At 33.0% G+C, this 20,435-nt stretch overlaps 1 protein-coding gene and 1 long non-coding RNA gene across 3 annotated transcripts in view; one reads left to right on the top strand and one right to left on the bottom strand.

Moving 5' to 3' along the window:
- The window catches only part of ckd (cracked), a 60,545-nt gene that overhangs the window by 11,867 nt on the left and 28,243 nt on the right, over positions 1-20,435 (top strand). The window contains exon 1 of one of the 2 annotated variants that reach the window (XM_036372423.2): positions 776-944. The exons of the other annotated variant lie outside the window; for it this stretch is intronic. The gene's annotated coding sequence lies outside the window, so the exon portion shown is untranslated. Of the gene's footprint in view, positions 1-775; positions 945-20,435 lie in introns of those variants that run through there. 2 annotated transcript variants of the gene reach the window in all.
- LOC118682755 (uncharacterized) lies at positions 532-17,513 on the bottom strand. The gene is made up of 3 exons (XR_004978581.2): positions 17,360-17,513; positions 653-793; positions 532-589 (listed from the first exon to the last, which is right to left on the bottom strand). It is a non-coding gene; the product is annotated as an uncharacterized lncRNA (long non-coding RNA).

Raw genomic sequence — 20,435 nt, 5'->3', positions numbered from 1 at the left:
TATAAATTATTACACACCTCTATCGATATTACCGAAAATTTGTGCGATAATATGGGAAAGACAAGCTCAGGAGATCATCAATTTTATAAGTAACCAGCGCTATGAAAAATGTTGAAGAATCGCTATTTACTTGCAATTGTCGATTATGTGAATAACCACTCTTTTTCGGACGCTCGATTTTGCTTTCTTAGAAATACATAAATATTGACCGCATTGGGTTGATATATTCATGAGTATTCGCGAAAATTATTTCGTACTTTCAATTCAACAGAAAACGGAGTTTTACGGTATTTACTGCAATCGAACTAAGTGAATTAAGATACAGACCTTAATTTTAAGAATCAAATGAATTGAAATTGAAATTCGCCTTTATATTAACGTTAGGGGGTGTTTAACATTCATTGAGTTAGGTTCCTCTCTTAATTGTTTATATGAACATATACATTTTAGACTGTTAATAATTGAAAATATATAAATAATATAAAAAATTTATTTTTTTAACAAAAAATTTAGTTTTTAGAAATGTAAGATGTTTTTAAATAATATTTGCTTTTCCACTAAAATTTTATATTGTGTGAAACTCCGGTTTCTGAAATCAAAAACATAGTGTTACTTGATTAAAAAAACAATAAAATTAAATGTTCTCTCATACCCATTCAAATGCCAATCGTTGTATACATATGTATAACAACATGTATTTGCTTGACCTCGATTCGCTATGAGCGACGCTGCAGGCAACAGCTGACAAATTGACAAGTGAACAGTCAAAATAGCAATTTCGCTTGAGTTGTTGCTAACCAAAAGAAAAAGTGCACATAAATAAGTATAACTAAATAAAGGTACACGCAGACATAAATCCAAAAACATCAAAATTAGACAACCAAGCAAAAAACGCAATTAAGCTCAGAATTTTGGTTATTATACACATAAATATATGTACATATGTATATGACTCTTTGCTATAGCTTCAAGTTTTATTCAGTTATTTAAAAAGTTATTATTTTTGGTGTCTGATTAGTATTTTTAAGAATTAATGCAATGCTTTCGTGCTAACTGCTAGCGGACTTTGAAAAGTCTGGCGCCTTTTAAGCCATATTTTTATTAAACAAATGCGCATAATTACTCAAATAGAATTAAGAGTTATTGACGCGCTCATTTGTGGAGCGTCCCGCTGCCGTATTTTCGCAAGTTGCCATTGTAGAAGGTTTTTGATTGTGTAATTCGAAATGCAAAGCGCGTTTTATATGCAAACAAATTAAATTTATAAACAAACTCTTTGCAGTTTTTCAATGTTTGCTTCTGTTAAGTATACGAATTGATATAAAGAATTGAAAAGGAAGTGCACGTACTTATGTAATAATATGTAATAAATACTTATCTACATACTTGTATGTAGGGGAGAGAATAATGCATCTGAGCCAAGTATGTGGCATTTACACACATACGTAAATTTGAATGTGAGTCCTTATTCAGGAAACATTTAATTAATGTAAATAAATATACTTATAAATATTAAATCATATACATATTTACCTTTTTACAACCTGAATAGGGTATATTAAGTTTGCCCTACAAAGTATATACATATGTGTACTTGATGAGCGTGATGAGCTGAGTCGATCTGTGTATTTGCAAACTACTGCCTTAGTTTTTGGGGTATCTACCAGAAATTTTGCACACGACCTTTGCTTTCCAATGAACTGTTCATTTGTCGAAACTGCCGATATCGGACCACTATAGAATACAAGTACAGCTCTCATATAAACTGAACGATCGGAATCTAGTGCTTGTATGGAAAGCTTTTTAATTTTACGAGATATCTTCAAGAAATACTAAGTCAATAATGCAATCTCCGACGAAATTGTTAAGATGGTACCACTATAACATATAGCTGGCTTACAAACTGACCGATCAAAATCAAGATAATGGCATTTATATACTCCTTTATGCTATAAAAAATGCACCTGTGAAGGGTATTCTAGCTTCGGTGCAGCCGACATTAACGCTTTTCTTGTTTTAATTTCTCAGTTAATAGCTGCTTATGATTTAAAAGCAATTTTAATACCTTTAACAGGGTATATTAAGTTTTCCATGAAGTTTGTAAAACCCAGATGGTAACGTCGGAGTTCCTATTGTATAGTATATTTTATAGAGTGCCCATTTAGCCATGTCTGACTGTCTGTATGTATATACGCAAACTAGTCCCTCAGTTTTTAAGATATATCCCTTTTCTTACCAAGAAGCTGCTAATTTGTCGGAACCTCTGATATCGGACATTTATAACATATAGTTGCCATACAAACTGACCGATCAAACTCAAGTTTTTGTATGGAAAACTTTTTTATTTAACGAGGTATCTTCACGAACTTTTGTTGAGATTACAGTCCAAGCCAAGGTTACAGTCTTCGAAGATTGTCCTGATTAGACTACTATAGCGTATAGCTGCCATATAAACCGACCGATCAAAATCAAGATAAAGATATTTATATACCCATTTATGCCATAAAAAATTCACCTGTGAAGGGTATTGTAGCATCGGCGCACCGAAATTAACATACCCTATATATTATCATATATATCATATACAAGTATATAGCACAATTTATCTAAAGCAGCATCTGAACTCAAAACACTGTGAAATTTCTCAGAAATATTATTAATCTTTTCATTCCGATTTATTGGCTTTAATTGAGCTTTGTTTATTTGTAAACTATTGATTATTTTGTCATCAGCAACGGAAATGAATTGAAATAGTTTATGACAAATTTATTAGTTCCGTCACATTTCATGCGAATTGGGTTAAAAGTTTTGTGAATTTTCAAAGTGTGAATTACTTTTGAGGTCCGTCATGATTCATAAACTCTAGAGATCTCCTTCATAGTTGCTTATTAATTTTTATGTTATTATGATAGTAGTTGTGGTATGAATTTCTTCAATAAATTATAAGCACTTAAAATAATATAATATATAATATAAAAATAAGTTTAAAAAATAATAATAATATTGCATAGAAGGTAATAAAACAAAAAAAGTTAAAATTTGATTATTTAGAATGTAGGCAATATTTGAGGGAAAGACAAACTTATAAAATATTTTGTTCCACCCAAAAATATAGTGATAACAGTCGCTTTATAAATTTATCTGTGATTATGCGTAATGCCTTGTTTTTGTCCGAAATTATTTTGTTTTTACATTTCCGTTGTTTTTCGACGAAAATTTACAAAAAAATTTTATAACATATAGTACATAACAAATATAATATAATTATTGCTCATAAACAAGAAGCACAATTTTGAGATTTTCTGAATCTGGCGGTTTTGTACATTGGCAGCATTTTTGAGAAAAATTGCTGATTCAATGAAAAAAAAAACATTTGATTCAGAAAAAATAAATATTTTGAAAGATAAAAATATTTCTAGAACTCTGATTTTACTCATTCACACTTGGTGATATCAACTTTATCCGGAATGTGTTTCACCGCCTTCTAACTTACTGAATTCCTTACTTATTTTCTTTTTTAAATAAATAAGTTTTATATATTTATTTTATCGCTGAATTTTGAGATATATATATATAGTCGATAGAAAAGTTGATTCGAAGACGTTCTTTTAGCCAACCTGTGAGTCCTTATGGAAATCGGATATTACTTACAAGAATACCCCGCATTCGCAAGAGGTTCCGAGTTAAAAATTTAATGGGATTTTAAATGATTTAGTACGTTTTTTGATTGAAGGGTGTGTATACTGATTTCTTCGGGCAAAGTTAGGACCGTAGAATGATATGTAACTTATCAATTGAAACACAACTGGATGTTTTTAAATTAATACGAAAAATTATATATAATAGAGAGGGTCGTCAATTTCTTAGACGTGGGTGTTTGAGTACAAAGATTTCTCGGAACGACTGAGCACTTTGCGTAAAAATATATTTATATATCTTTACATTGTTATTTTATCTCTTCTACTACTAAGACGGCAGAAACAAGTATTTATTAATTCCTATGTTTACAATATGTATTAAAATCAAAGGCCGGGTTTCAAATGTTATCATGAAAAAGCTGAATCATTATTTTTTCAAGCACATACTTTTTCAAAAATAGACAGCAAACTTCGGCAGTCAAGTGTAATGCGATTGGTTTCTTTACCGCCTAAAATTATGCTACATATTATAAATTGTACGCACAACACTACACAACTCTTTGATACATTGATCAGTCGTAGCATGCCTTGAGGCGCACATATTTTGCTTAGACTTCAGTTGATTTTTTTAGCATTCTACTATAAATCTAGCATGCGATTTTTTGATCCCCCAATTACAGTACAATAGTTAAAATTGCTTGAAGTTGAATAGTAATATTTGTGTTGCGTTTGTACATCACATCTACATAGTAATGAAATGAAATTAATGCAGTACCTACATATGTATATATATATACGCACTACACATAACCATACAAACGCACGCATCCCACATAGCAAACGTAATTGCTAGCAAATTTGACTCACATTTGAATCTGCCCATAACAACTTATCCGCTAAGCACCAAAGCCATTGATGGACGACTGCTTGCTGATGATGCGACGTGCGCGCCAAAACAATAATAAATTAACATTGTGTGTTGCTCTTGCTAAATTTTCGCCAGCGGCGGAAGGTAAGCAGAAAATTCCCATTACTGCAAATGCTTCGAAGCGCCTAGCGTTGCTGCAGTAAAAGCGTGATGGATACAACTAGCAGCCGCAACTGCAGCCACAGCAGCAGCTACAATTAAGTAGCGGGAAATAATTTAAGTAAAAAAACCGCAACTACAAAAACAAAAGCACTGCGCTGGCAATTACGCTATTGGAAATTTACAAGACACAATCAGTTGGTCATTGAAACGAGCACGGACCAACCCAAAGCAAAAGACATGAAACCATGTGAATGAAGGCTCCCCGCACTGTATATGTGTATGTGGTTATGTGTGTGAAGCACATGTGTGTTGTATCCCGCTGCGCTGCAGCAACGTCCAGCGCATCTTCAGCTTCACCTACCGTGGCTGCCCGCAACGCTTATTTTTTACGCTTTATTTAATTTTATGGTCAATGTATTTATTTTGCGTGATTTGAGTTTATTTCTGAAATAACAACATTTTTTCTGCGGTTACTTATTTTTTTAAGCTCTGCATATTGCTAGTTGTGGTTTTTTCTGCTTATTTTTTATAGAGTCATCATTGTCAGCAGCAACATTTGCTGCAATGCTGGCCGTAATGATGCTAGGCTGAGTTGTGGCTATCGTGCAGATCGTTATGTCTGCCCGTTCGGTTGGTGTTAACATTCGCACTGGCGCATATGCAGATGGGCTGCGGCGATCTCCTGCTGATCGCTTGGCTCAGCACTGCACGCAGCTTAGTTGCAGCATTTACAGTAACTGTATATATGTGTTTGAATGTAATTTAGTATCCATATACATGTAAATAAACGAACTTGCTACTACAGCCGCCTTCTTGCTGTTGCTGTTCGGTTTCTGTGTCTTGCTGGTTAAAGGTCACATGGGTAACACAATATTTTCGAGTTCGATACTGAGTGCCTACAGTGTTATGGCATAATACTTACATTTCGTAAAACTTGATAAATGAATACTGTTGTAAATGGACACTTCAATAATGGAGTTGAACAGATGTTGCAACATTCTATAAATAACAGCGAATTTTCCATTTCAGTTGGTGATTACATTGGATTTCCAAGGAATTAAGGTACAAAGATGAGTCCGACTTTTGAGATATTTTTTCTGAATTTTTTCACTTTTATGCAGTGTAGCAGTAAACATAAATGTTTGAGGTTAGGTTATATAAGCTTATGATAAATACAAATATTATTGCCAAGAGCATATTGAAAAGTGAAAATGAGGGAATTGTTGGTATTAATATTTATTATTGTTGCCTTGAGCAATTTAGTAACAGTGTGAATCAAGAGTGATCGATCATTTTTTTACATCAGTATGTTACACATCTTTTGTATTACTACAGATTAAGATGAATGTAAGGATAGATATATTAGTGCTTGTTTGACAATAAAGTTGAATGTGTTACTATCCACTTGCAAGTACTATTTGTAAGAATTATTTTCGAAGTGAGATTTTAATTAATAAATATATAATAAAATAATGTTTATTTACAGAATTTAATGTACCTACAAATCAGTGATTTGTTTTGATAAATTTCCGATTCCCTTAATACCCTATACGATCGCTTGGAGGACCTCCTAAAGTTATCTGGCGCTGAGAAAGATTTTTCTGTTAAAAAATATCTCAAATCCAAAAAACAATAAAAAAGTTATTATTACAAAAGATGAATACAGGTAATGGTCGCAGGACTAGTAAAAATTTTGTTTTTTGACAAAATGGCAGTTTTCACAAAAAATAAATCGTTTTTGTGAAAAATCTTACAACTCAGAATAGCTTAAAAAATTGAAACTATTCTCAAAAATCGTATTCTTTCGATTACTTTATGACAATATATATCTAAGAAAGTCGTGTGAAAACTTCGAGCCGGTTGGTGCAGCCGTTTCGTAGAAATTTTCCTCACCGTCTCTGTAACTATCGCTTCGAAAGAAAAGGTTTAAAGTTTTGAGAGCCGATTATACTAATATTAAATAGTTATTACAAATACGCTCATGTGTTCGAAACTGCTTCCAAGATTATTTTAAAAATTTCATAAAATATTTTCAAATATATGTTTATTCGAAACATGCAGAAAAAAAAACTTATTTATTGCTACACACAACTGGATATAACGTCTTAAGAGGTAAAGTACTCTGGAGCGTTAAAAAATCAAAAAATTTTAAGATTTTTTTCGAGAAAAAAAAGTATTGCTATTATCAACGAACTTTTTTAGTAATGTAAATTATATTAAATATTTAAAAACAAAATTTTCTTGAGATCCTGAAACAAACTTGCAACTATGCCAGTGGGCGGAAAAACTTGTCCTCCAACTAAACTAAATTTTGATACAAACAATTAACACTCGCAAGATCGACACTAATTATTATTAATATTAAAGAAAACTAGCGGATTGATGAAGTTGCCAGGAATATAATATCTAAATTATTGAATTAACAATTGTTGTGGAATTAGCTTCCTTACTTTATTTGTATTTCACACAATTTTATTTTAAATTTCATTAAATCACATGCCCAACAAATAATGTTACTAAAAATTTATTAATTTAATCAAAATATATTGCTTCCCAACTCATAATATATGCTCGTGAACAAATACATAATTGTGGAAAATATTTGCATTAGAAAGTCTCAGGGAAGTAAATTTTGCGCTATTAAAAGGCTAGCCATTAAGCATTCCCTCCACAAGCAGCCACAAAAAAATAAAATAAAAAAATACTAGCCTTAAATCTAAATTTAACTAAAAGCAGTGAACTCTTCTGTCACAAAATATTGGCAAACATTTCAAACTCTCACAAATGCTAAATCAATCAAGCCGAGCGACCCACACTCTGTTGCTTATGATACAAAGAAAAGACCTTAGCGACGAACTCGATTGTGCTTTTGCTGCCGCAAGATCGTCAGCTCAGCAAAGCAACGCATCACAGTGCATCGGAAATTTATGTCAGGTGTCAACTATAAAAATCCGCCATAAGGAAGCAACACTGTGGCGCAGTTGTTGACTAAATTCAATGAACGGTTTAATGCTGCAGCGGCGAGCACATGAGTGACAAGCTGAGCTAAAAGTGAATCGAATCGAAGTCTGCTGCGCGAGCGTCGATTGTATTGATATTCACGAGTTATTTGCAGTTAATTTAGCGACGCTTTGTTTCACTTTGCCAGACTTCATGCAGACTATATAAAGCACAAGTGAGAGCACTTACAGTTATTTCTATGTACTTTACATACATAATAGGTAATTGCCAGCTTCTCACGTTGAAATTTATGCGCGCATATCAAAATATCAAATTGGCGAGCACAGACGCAACCGGTGACTGATTTGTGTGCGAAAATGGTTGTGAGGCGAAATTTAAAAAGCAAAAACAATAGCAATCACAAAAAAGATGCGTGCATTGTGTTCGAATTGTCAAAGCGAAATTTGTGTAGTGAATTTTGCTTTTCACAGAAACGGATATCAAATCGATTGGCCGCAATAAATAGCTAGCTAACTCACTGGCTGACTAACTGGCTTATGTAATCCACAAAAGTAACAAAAAAAACTTAAGAAAATCACATGAAATGGCAAGAAAAGCAGCAGCAAACTGCAGTCGCCGCAGAGATGCACCACTCCAGCGAATGCAATGCTCATTCAAACGAAATGCTGCAATAGCGCATATTGTTGTTGTTGTAAATTTTGGCAGCATCAACTTGCTCGCTGGCTGTATTCGACAACGCCAATGCAGCTTGCAGGAGGAGGTTCAGCCGCCGCCGACTGGCACTTTGCTCTCTGTGTCAGTGTGTCGCTGGCAAGTTGTGACAAACAAATATATATACAATATATAAATACACATACATGCAGATATATACAGCTATGCACTTATATTAGATGCAATGCTCAAATCGCCATATAATATTTAACCGACATCTCAGTGACTCTGTGACTAAAAGGTCAGACGGCTTTGTATGCTTCGCTGCGCTCAGAAAATGAAAAATTTATTATGTTTCTTGTTGTTTGCTTTTAGTGCATAAAAATATGTTTTAATGCTTGTATTTAGTTGTAAAATGATTGATATACCAATGTGAGACCTGGGTTTAATATTATGTTGTTGACTTTTAAGTGTTTACTTTTGTATTTTTTATTGTAAAAATGTGTTTGGAATACATATTTTTATTTTAGTTATATTACTTTTTGGTATTCAATTAAATTAAGATTTGTGATTACAGTTAACTAAAGTACACATTTTTATCTGTGAGAAAATTTTCCTGAGATATATTTTGATGGAGGTATTGTTAGTTCATATAAATGAGCGATGTCTGCTGCAATTGTGTATAAAATAAGATGAAGTGGAAAGTCTAACAGTTCATTAAAATTGAACAAAATGATTAAAATATGAAGAGCTCAAAACTCTATCTTATTGACAAATTTTTTCTAAAGAGAACGTCATTAAAAGTGATTGATAAAATATATACATTTACTGACTTACAGGATACTAATTACGGCATTATATATTAAAATGAACAGTGATTCCAGAAGCCAGAAAGGTATCGCCGTATCTTCGTTTTCCACGGTCATCTCAGGTGTTGCAATAATGGAGTGAAAGTAGAAATAGCATGAAAAGATATGTAAAATATCTATTAAGGTGCTTCGAAAAAAAAAATAATAATAAATGATAATATTTCGATTTTATTATCAACTTTAAGGTGTCGCTATATTTATTTTAGTTTCTTCCACATAATTATGGCATTTTTTTACAAAACCTTTTTTATTTGCTTAAAGTTTAGCACAAAAGCTATACTAAACTCTAAGAAAAGTATATATTAGAGGAGTAGTTCCAGCTATTTATAAATTCCTAAATTTCTTCAAATTTAACAAATTTCTCTAAAATTATAAAATAAAAATCTCCAAAAGTCAAAATAAGTTGTTAAAAATATTACCATATTTCTCCAAATAAATTTTTTTTATTTAAAAATTAAATTAAATTTTTATTAAAGCAGCCTAATTTACATTACTTTATGGACAACTTAGACAAAATTATGATCAAACTGCATTGACCTTTCTATCAGCTCGGAAATGCGACTTAAGATTTTCGTAACTAAATACAATTCTAGACAAATCAGCTAAACACTACAAAGATGTTTAATTTAGTAATAGCAGAAGGAAATGCGGATCGTTTAAAAGAATGTCTCGCAAAGCAATTTCTTGAAGAAAGTTATTATCTCTTGATAAATGAAGTCAATGTCTGATGTTATGATTACATATTTTGTTGTTGTTCCATCATAATAAATTCCACAAATAATTTTGACTTTTGGCAATAGCTGTCCGAATACATGTATGGTTGAGGTTGATCCGATCCAAAGATTGTTCCAAAATCTTAAACAAATATAGATCTCTGCCTGAGAATAGTGAATAGCTTCAATGCAAATCTATAAAAACCGTTAACCTCGCCAAAAGAGCAGAGTATTAAAATCCAACTTCTACGCCGCCGAGATCATGACATTTAATAGATCAAAACTATGAGTTCCCAAAATATTCCACTCGTGCTAGCAGATAGAGAGTGTCCTAATTTGCTGCTTTTCCAAAATAAATTGCGTAATTAGGAGTGGGGCTTTTTGAATGAAGAAATCGTTCAGCTTCCTCAAACTTAACGGACAAACTGCTTCTGATATTGCTCATAGTTAAGATAAGTAATAACATTTTAATTTTAAGCAATTATCTAAAAAGACAACAAAGGGACGGTTATCTTTTCGTGGCGAAACATACATTAAGACCAGAAAGTTTCCGAAATTTGTAAATAAAACGAAACATTTTAAAACTTCATCAAAATTTATTTTGTCGCATTCAAAATATGCTCCTTCTGAAGTGATACACATATGCCACCTCTTTTTTCAATCATCCAAACATGCCTTGTAGGTCCGGGTCCGGCATCGATTTCAGTTCTTTCTGCGAATTTTCTTTTACGGCCTCAATCGAGTCGAAACGGGTTCCACGGAGTGGTAACTTGAGTTTTGGAAACAAAAAAAAAGTCGAATGGGGCCAAATCCGATAAATACGGTGGTTGATTGATGGTATTGAACGAGTTTTGTTCTTAAAATACTTCATTATACTCTGTAGCAACATGTTGTACCATGAAAGCAGAGAGTCTCCGGAAATTGTTTTCTTTTTGTTTCGATATTCGCTCTTTGGTTCATCATGAAATTCGTTCCAACGGGGAAAACGGTCAATAAAGTGTATTATTTGAACGTTTTGAGGCGTTTGCGTGAATACATCCGTCGTAAACAGCCGAAATTCAACAATTTTCGGAAACTTTCTGTTCTCAATGTATGTTCATACTCGTAGTACGTACGCTTATTTAGTGCTTTGCAATCGTCGATTAAATTCGCTCTTTTAGTTTATTTTTGGCAGTCAGTGTTCAATTTTACTTTTTTCCAGAAAATTTTCAATAATAGGAGTGACCTCACTTGTCCTCAAGTGTTCACAGTATCAAAAAGCAATTAAAAAATTAATACGTTATGCTGTTATTGTGATTTGTTAGACAGATTTGCCACATAATCAAGCTTGCTCTAAACTTTACCACAAGGTGAACTTACAAATCCAAATTTTTACTTGGCTATTTCAAATATTAATGCTAATAATTTGGAGCATACTTAAATTAATTGGCGATTATGCTGATGACATGTGATACATCAAACGGTTTACACATCACCACCGCTTTAAACTTAATATGCCCTAAAACACTTAATGCAAATGGTGTAAATTTAGATGCGATTAATTCTCGAGGGAAGCTAAAAATAACACAAAATAAAAACAGAGTGCAACAAAACCGAAAGTAAAAAACTGACCCACTTTCGAATTTGCAATTCAAGCCAACTATCAAACACCAGACGAACACTACGAACATGTGTGTATGAGTGTGTTTACAGCAAGCGAGCAGGCAATGAACGGCAAGCAGCACAGCGGTGGCAACAAACATAAAGCACAGTTAGTGTGTAGCAAGTAAGAGTAATAAAACACCAGCAGCTCCTAAAACAAAACATAAGGGTACTTTACAGCAATCGTAAGACAATATGATGAGTGTGTGTGTGCATATACTCGTATTTGCCTATAGTTTATAAGAGTTTTAATAGAAGCGAGACAGTTGAGAACGTAAGTACTTGGTTGCAGCAGGAGAAGGAGGAGGAGATAATGTATGTTTGGGCTGTATGGGTACAGTATTACATGAGACGTTCGATTTCTTTGAGCACTTTCGTAAGGCTATGGTTCGGATATTCTCGCTATATACATCAAAGACCGTTGTAATACCAACCTGATTTTCTGTCATGTGGAAATTTGAGATAAAATAGGGGCATCTCGATGAGATTCGGCCCATGTGTTCCTTGGCATCCTGAGAGGTTGGCATTTCAAACGGAAATAATTGAATCATTGTCATGACCAGTTCAGCTACAAAATTTGCACAGTGGGTCTCAATAGTTCGTGTACAATGCGAACAATTTGTCTGGCGCTCTTTATTATGAAAGAAAAATTTAACAACGAGTTTTATTGAAATTTTGTGTTTCCAATGAAATTACGGCCAGGAAGCCGTTAAAAATTCATCAGAGAGATGGCAGATGATCTCAATTCTTATGAGTTATTTCAACACATTGTGGTAAAATGTTTGGTTACTAAGCGTGTCGATGCTGCATTCGTACCCAAACACTTGAATCGTTTGCCAAAACTATGTCGAGTATAGAGTTGCTTGACAACGTTGCTGGAACGCTCCTCAATCGTATCATTACTGATAACGAGACGTTGATTTATGAATACGACGTCAAAACTAATAACAATCTAGCGGTTGGCGTTCCAAAACTCAACCGCAACCGAAAAAAAATCAAATTCGCTGAAGGCACGACAGGTCATCCCAACCGAGGCTTAAAACAAGTGTACGGAAAATTGGATTAAGCGTTGACATGCTTGTGTAGGTTGTTGAGCCTACCATATAATAATGAGTTTTTAAAATGCGCGAAAACGTTGTTTCTGTTTTACCAGTCCGGGTCAAATTTGACATATGAGATAGTATAAAAATTCTCAAAACTTAGTAGATATAACTTTTGGTATATAGTATAATTAAATAATGTCGAGTCATACGTTTTAACTCTCTTGACTGGATATGAAAGAGTCCGTTCCTTCGATCGACTTCAAGTCAAATATATCTGACATAATGAAAGATAACTTAGTGAAATAGAAGAACATGTTTCCCTCAGCTTTATTTGGTGTGTTTCCAAATCGGTTTAAACCCCCTTTTAACTCCATAAATGCTATATTATTAATTCCAGCCCTCTGAATAGCCTAATTCTGTAAGTATAAGTCTAACTGGGAGATATACCTTATCGGCTAGTATTTATACTTACATATATATATTTTGTATAAAATAATTTTGTAAAATTCGGAGACCTAACAATTCTTACAAATGATTAGGTTATCTAATGTTCTGATGTGGTCGTACTTCCTTAACCTTTTATATATTCTGAATAGGGTATACTAAATTTGTAACATATCTGTAGGCATATATGTCTGTCCGTCCGTCCATCTGTCTGCAGTCGAAGTTAACGATTTTTCTTCCTTTTCTGGAATTGATTTAAATAACATTTTTCAACACTAATAACTACTGTAATGTAACCGTTATAGTTGATACACCGCTTGAGCTACTCAGCTACGTTCTTTAGACATTTATACCTACATACATACATATATGTATTTTAAATTTAAACAATTTGACGTTTATCTCCTTTATAGTTTAGTATTACATTTTGGTTAGGAAATTGTGCAATAGCTGTCATGTGCACAACTCAGCGAGCGGACAGCTTCACAAACCACAAACAAACGAGAACTAGTTGTAGGTTCATGCATATTTTGTTGCATACTAAATTGGTTTAGCGGGTTTCATAAACTCCTTACCGCATTCTGGTTTCATTATCCATGCACGTACACTGCGGAGTGTCGCCAACATTGATACGCGCCCAAAAATCGCATCTTAATTACAGTGATTAAAATAATATGATACTGCTGCGTGGTTAGCGCTGCCACAAAAAAAAAATATTGAAAAAAAAAATTTTTTTATAAAACCGAATTGAGCGCACTTAACGTGCTGGCACATTCGGAAATCGAAACTTATATAGAAACATTTTGCCATTCGTATACCGGTAGCTATTAATATTTATATTACTGTTGTAAATTTGAGTTCATCTACTTCTTTTATTGGCATTCGATTTATGGTCACAGTACAATGCTCAAGAATTTTCACTTTTACTTAAACAGCAACTCATATTTATTCGAAAAGTTCAAATAATTTCAATGAAATAGAATTTCGAATTCAATTTCAAACCGTTCAAACTCGCATTTATGTGCACCATGACGTATAGTAGCCTCACAGCTGACATAAGAAGTAGCACCTTTGCTGCTTTAAATGGCTTATTTGCCTCGAAAACGGTTCGCCCGGCATGTGTGTAAGTCATATTTTTTGTTGTAACTACAAATGTTAAAACTGTAAAGCCATTAAAGCCATTCACTAAATAAGTTGTTGCTTCGCTTCGTTCATGTTCTTTGTGGACAACACGCAATGCCCCTAGATGGTTAATGAAAACGTTTATTACTTTATAAAAAAATTTTGTCACCGATACTTATCCACACGTAAAAATATATATAGATGTGTGTGAATATGATTGGATTTGCTCAACAATTTTATTTAATTTTTTTGCATCATTAGCTTTAGTTGATATTACTCTGATATTTGTCATTTAACATTTCAATTATAATTTACACTGTGAGCAATTTGTACGAATTGAATTCTAAGCATAGCTTAGATTTATCTAAAAAGCTTCTTCTCTAACAGTAATTTAGTATATACGACATTCTATTTTACAAAATTTACTGAATACTAATTAAAGTCGAATATGACTGAATGTCTCGAATAACTTTAAAGATAACCGTCAAAATTTGTAGCAAATGAGCAGGCAAATATGACAATATTCGAAGAACTCAAGGTCAAGGTCAAAGAAAAAGTCCATATAAAAAGTGTTTCGAGATTTAGAAAAAGTGCGGTGACTATTTTTTTAAAATATTATATGTCCTGGTAGGAAAAGTCTAAAAACAACCAAGTAAATACACATTTATTTAAGGAAACTTCAAATGTCTCATCATTTAAAATGGAATAATGTGGCTTAAATTATAATTAAGTTGATATTATTACAAATATATTAACTGACTTTATTTACTTTCCAATGATTTGTTTAAGTGTATTTCCGACCATCACTCTGCCAATGGTCAATGGGCGTGCCAATCATATTAATTGAATTTCGTTAGATTATACTTTTTTGTATTGCTAATAAGTACCGAATTCACAAAATAATAAATATGTACAGAAATTTGATTAAATCTGTGTTTTAACACAACTTTTAATTAACGAATATTTATCACGCAAAACGAAAATTAAACGCATCATATTTCCATAGTAATAGTATTTAAGCATGTGCCTTCTAAGGTACTTATAGGAATCACAACTACTCTCATCTCAGATACTACAAGTATAATGCTGAGATAATTACAAATATATTTGTGTGCATATATATCTGGTTATATATACATTAATTCTTATTTTTAACAAAACATATAAAAGCATTTGCTCACTACCGAATCAATATTGATTTTTTTATTCTATCTATAAATTCGTGTATTTGTAAACATGTGTGTTTTTGTAGTGTATGCTATATGCTTTTATGAATGTAATGCCGTATGCTCACATACTAGTTGTAACGGGGCTAGCGTGCACAAGGTTAACTCCTTTCCTTTTCATTCAGGCTCTCCAAAGCCACACAGACGGCAACGTTGGCTAATGCTTGTAACGCTGGCTCAGCCAAAGTAGCCGAAAGCCAATCTATCAGTCAGCTAATCGACCAGCCAACAGAGAGTCAATTACTTATACGATTACGAGTTACAACTATGCATATGGAAGTCTGGAAGTACATTTTGTTGTTGTCAGTCAGCGTTTGGTCAGATTAGCGAGCACACACCGAAGCAGTCGGAAGAGTATTCCGCGGTTTTCGATTTTGTGAGAGGGAATGCATGGAGGAAGTTGTGGATTGGAAATTCGAAACAAACAAAACTGGTAGAAGATATTATTGACAATATATAGTACACTCTTTAGAATTCAGGAAAAGTAAAAAATAGCACGATTGCCTCTGAAAAAGTTTTATTCATAGCTAAATTGCGGAAGTCACAAGAGAACCCATTTGTTAATATTTTTGATTTTCCTGAATTTTTTAAAAATACTCAAAATGATTAGTTAAATAAATTTGTAGCCAAATTACAAATGTCAGAAAAACATCCTTGTTAATATTTTCAATTTTTCAGATATTTTCTTTTAATTTTAAAATAATATAATTTTGTATTACAAAATAAAATTAATATAAAATAAAATACCATACAATAAAATAAAACAAATTTTGTTAAAAATACAATTTTTTAAAATAAATAATTTAATATAAATTATAGTTAGCACGATAGAGGCATATATAGAGAATTGAAATGAGTTAAGTAGAACTAGCAAATGCCTTAGGAACATATCTTTTAATGGCTAAGATTTAAAAAAAAAGAAAATAATTATTTATTTTATTTTCAAAATTCAACAACTAAAGTAGTTTTATTCTTGCGTGTGAGCTCGGCCTCTTTGTTAAAAAATTTCCAAACTAGGTAGTAATAAAGCCAACCCATTATTCTTATACACACCCCTCTCTATTTTTGACGTTATTTCTGAGGCATAAAATAATGATATACAGATTTTTTTCATTCTGTTTTACATCGATCATTCTCAATAGAATCTCGTAAAATGAAAAAAATTTCTATACAAGCATTCGATTCCGATCATTCAGTTCATATGGCAGCTTTATGCTATAGTGGTGCGACATGGGCGGTCCGACAAATGAGCAGTTTCTGGGAGAAAAAGAAATTTTTTAAAGTCTCCGACTTTTCCTATGGGTGTTACCAACATCATGGCAAACTTAATATACCCTGTTCAGGATATAATTAAACAAAATTTAATAAAGCTTGAGTAAGGCTTTTCCAATTGTATTTTGAAGAAAAAAAACCTAAAGTAGTTCCAAAACAAAAAAAAAAATAAAAAACCACTCTAAAAATAACAAAAGTTCAGTCCAACCCTCATTACTAAGTCATTATTATACACCTTATTTGATTAACATTTTGACCTCCTCTCGTATATGTACATTTTATTATGACAACTAAATTGGTGCTGCCTGAATATTCTATAAAACCACTTCACCTACTTTTAGAATTAATTAGGACTTTGTTTGCGTAACAAAGTAATAAAAAATTATTTTCAGCAAAATTGCATAAAAAAAGAAGATGAATGAAGATGAGAGAAAACGTGTTTCAAATGATGCATAAAAGAACTAATGTATATTGAAGAGGTTGAAAATGTTATGACAAAAAAATCGTTCATCAAATCTCTATGGTGCACAAAGCGATTTTTGCTGTCAGATATGCATGTTAACAAAAAAATAACAATATACATAAAAAAATTAAAAATAAAAAAATTAAAAGTTAAAAAAATAATATAAAATTAAAGTTAAAAAATTTATCTGAATGACAAATTTTAAAAGAATATGAAAGTGTTTAATTAAAGCTTAAACATGTTTTGATAATTAACACAAAAAGCGCAAAAATAAATTTAACTGTACCTTTATGTATCAGCTTTTGACACTTTTTGAAAAAAAAAAACACTTAATGCTTTTTATAGCGCAGAGACATAACCGGAACGAAGGCAAATCAAGCCGCAAAATTCGTTATTTATGAAGTTTTATTTTTTAATATTCACCCATTAACAGCTCAACGTAGAATGTCTTCGCAACAAAAAAAAAATTATAATAAAAAATGAAAAAAAAATGAAAAATAATAGCAAAAATAATAATAAATTCAAACTCGTTTCAATATTTTATTTCAAAATTTATTCATACGAACAGTTACTTGTTTTATGAAAGATTGACGCAAATCAAATTGCATAGAAACAAGCATTTTTCTAAAAATTTGGCTCTTCGAAAACTGGCCTTTTTTACTTGATGGTGAGTCGATTATTGAGTCTAAATCACAATTAATTCGAGCGCTGGAAAATGAGTTCATGAAAGGGCGGAGCAGCAGCAACAATACCCCAAAACTGCTGATTGCTTAATTACCAGCGATTGAACCTAAGTAATCAGCAGCAGTACGCGGCCTTTGTTTGAAACCCCAGTGCGCTTTTCTTGCACAAACAAAACCTGTAGGAGTCCGGTTATAAATTAAAACCAACAGAAAGTGACCAGCGGCATTTCGGCAGCCGCGAAACAGACAACACAAAGAAATGATAAAAAGAAAAAACAATGGCAGCAACCATCTGCCCTGGCACATCATGAATCAATCGCGCACTAACATTACAGCTGGCAAATACCATAAATAAGTCACGCCACTAATTTCCTTGCTCGCAGCGCCTTAGGTTTGAATACATTTTAGGTTCAGATATATTTTAGCAAACAATTCGATGCGCCCATTGCGGGCGATGAGCATTTGATAAATGCACAAATTCGGACAAGCGGGCGTATACGTTATTGTTTTTGTAGTTGTAATTGTAGTTTTATTGCCAACTACTTTGTGCGTGCACACAGCAACAAATTAACAAACAAACGAACAAACAGAGCCACAAACAACTGCAAACCAAAGCTGTACAAACCTTTCAACACAACGCTGGCGCAAACAAAAATCAAAAAACAACAAATGCGCAAATGCGCAAATGTACAGCACAAATTAAGTGCAATGCGAAACGCCCAAGACAATACACAGAAATTTGCATTCTCTTCACGCTTACCACTTACATAAAGCTTAAGAAATACTCTAGCGCTGGTGTACGCTGAGCTGCTGAGTTGCAAAAAAAACTGTAGTTAATAATATTAAAAACACATTAACTCTCCGTCAATGAATTTTGCACAGCTTAAAACTTAAAACAGACAGTCCAGTAACTTAAGTGCATGCGCATTTAAGCGCTATGTTGTTGTTGTCGTCTAGTTGAGTATTGGCGTGTCTGCTCTTATGCCGCGCGCTCAAGAGGCACTCTGAGGAAAAACAAGGTGTGCATATGCTTATGGTGAGGGGTACACAGTGGGTTGTTTTAGGAGAAAATTGAATAATCTTAGAACTTTGCAAGCAAATATTGTTATAATCTTACCCTGAACAGGGTATATTAAGTTTCATTAATCTGAAATTTTGCACATGTTCATATCTCCTTAAGAAGATGCTGATTTGTCAGAACCGCCGATATCGGCTCACTATGATTTGATATACCAATTCTACGCAAGAGTAAGTTGAATTTTCACATTCCTCAAGCTCAAATTATGCTCCTTCTGAAGTGATACACATATGCCACCTCTTTTTCCAATCATCGAAACATGCCTTGTAGGTCCGGGTCCGAGATCGCCTTCAGTTCCTTCTGCGAATTTTCTTTACGGCTTCAATCGAGTCGAAACGGGATCCACGGAGTGGTAACTAGAATTTTGGAAACAAAAAAAAAGTCGCATGGGACCAAATCCGATACATACGGTGTTTGATCGATAGTATTGAATGAGTTTTGGTCTTAAAAACGTTCACAACTAGTCACCGTAGTACCGTCACTGACATTCCTCCCTTCCGTACTTACTGCCCGTATCAACCCAAATTTATCAGAAGGTATGCCCGTAGTTGCAACGCAGAAATCAGTTGTTAAATTTTGTTTTAATTTCACCAATGTTGCCATTGTTCTATTTGTATACACGATTTTTCACACATTTAGTTTTTTAGTTATAACTTTTCATAATGTAAAAGCTCAAAACTAAAAACATAATGTAAAAGCTAAATATTAAAAATAGTTTACCTATTTATAAATAAGTGCATTCGACTGTGATTTTGAGTTATTTCAAGAATATTTAAAATATATTCAAGTTTATTTTTTCATTACTACAAAATAGCGAGACTGGCAACCTTACTTTGCAAGAGATAGCTCTCTCACTCTCAGCTCACTCGTTGCTACGGGAAAAATCCAATTTTCGCGGATATCCTACCGTACGGTCTGTAGAAACGGTGGTGAGTGTTCATTTACATTACGCTCTCATAAGATTAGTCGTATCAGATTACGTACGAAAGGGAGGAATGTCAGTGACTGTTTGAGCTATTACAGATTCTGGAGAGCTCTCCATGCAATTTCGTATCAGTTTTGTGATCAGACCGAAAATGACCAACATTTTTGGTAATATTTAACTTATTAAAAAAACCGGCGCCATTTGGGCAATTATTGATTTTTGTTCGGCCATAGGTTATTGTAGGGAGAATATCGATAAGCGAGAATTTTTTCTCAGCTTTCATCAACGGAGAAGGCCGGTTTCACTGCAGCAGGACTTTTGTTTTAACGCCAACGGCGATCGCTTCTAACTCGAAAAAAACAGTAATTTTTTTCTTGAAAAAATAATAAGTTACTAATTTTAGGAGTCTCTAGAGCTAGTTATGCGCATAACGGTAAAAATCGCTAATTTATGCTTATTTTTTAATAAAAACACTTTTTAGTTTATTCATAATATCGACAACAAGTTACTTCATAAAACCTGCTCCACGCTTCATAGAGCGGGCTCCATGTTGTCTCTGCCTGTAGGAATTTTGCTTGTACCTCCTAGTAACCAACAAAGTATTATTTATATTCAAGAATAGAGATTTCTTTCGAACAGTCATTTCTAAGCTTAATTGTTAAAATACAAGTTAAAG

The sequence above is a fragment of the Bactrocera oleae genome, chromosome 6, assembly GCF_042242935.1.
Source record: "Bactrocera oleae isolate idBacOlea1 chromosome 6, idBacOlea1, whole genome shotgun sequence".
In the NCBI taxonomy this organism is placed as follows: Eukaryota; Metazoa; Arthropoda; class Insecta; order Diptera; family Tephritidae; genus Bactrocera; species Bactrocera oleae.
The sequence above is the reverse complement of the archived record's forward strand: the minus strand, read 5'-3'. Positions and strand labels throughout refer to the sequence as shown.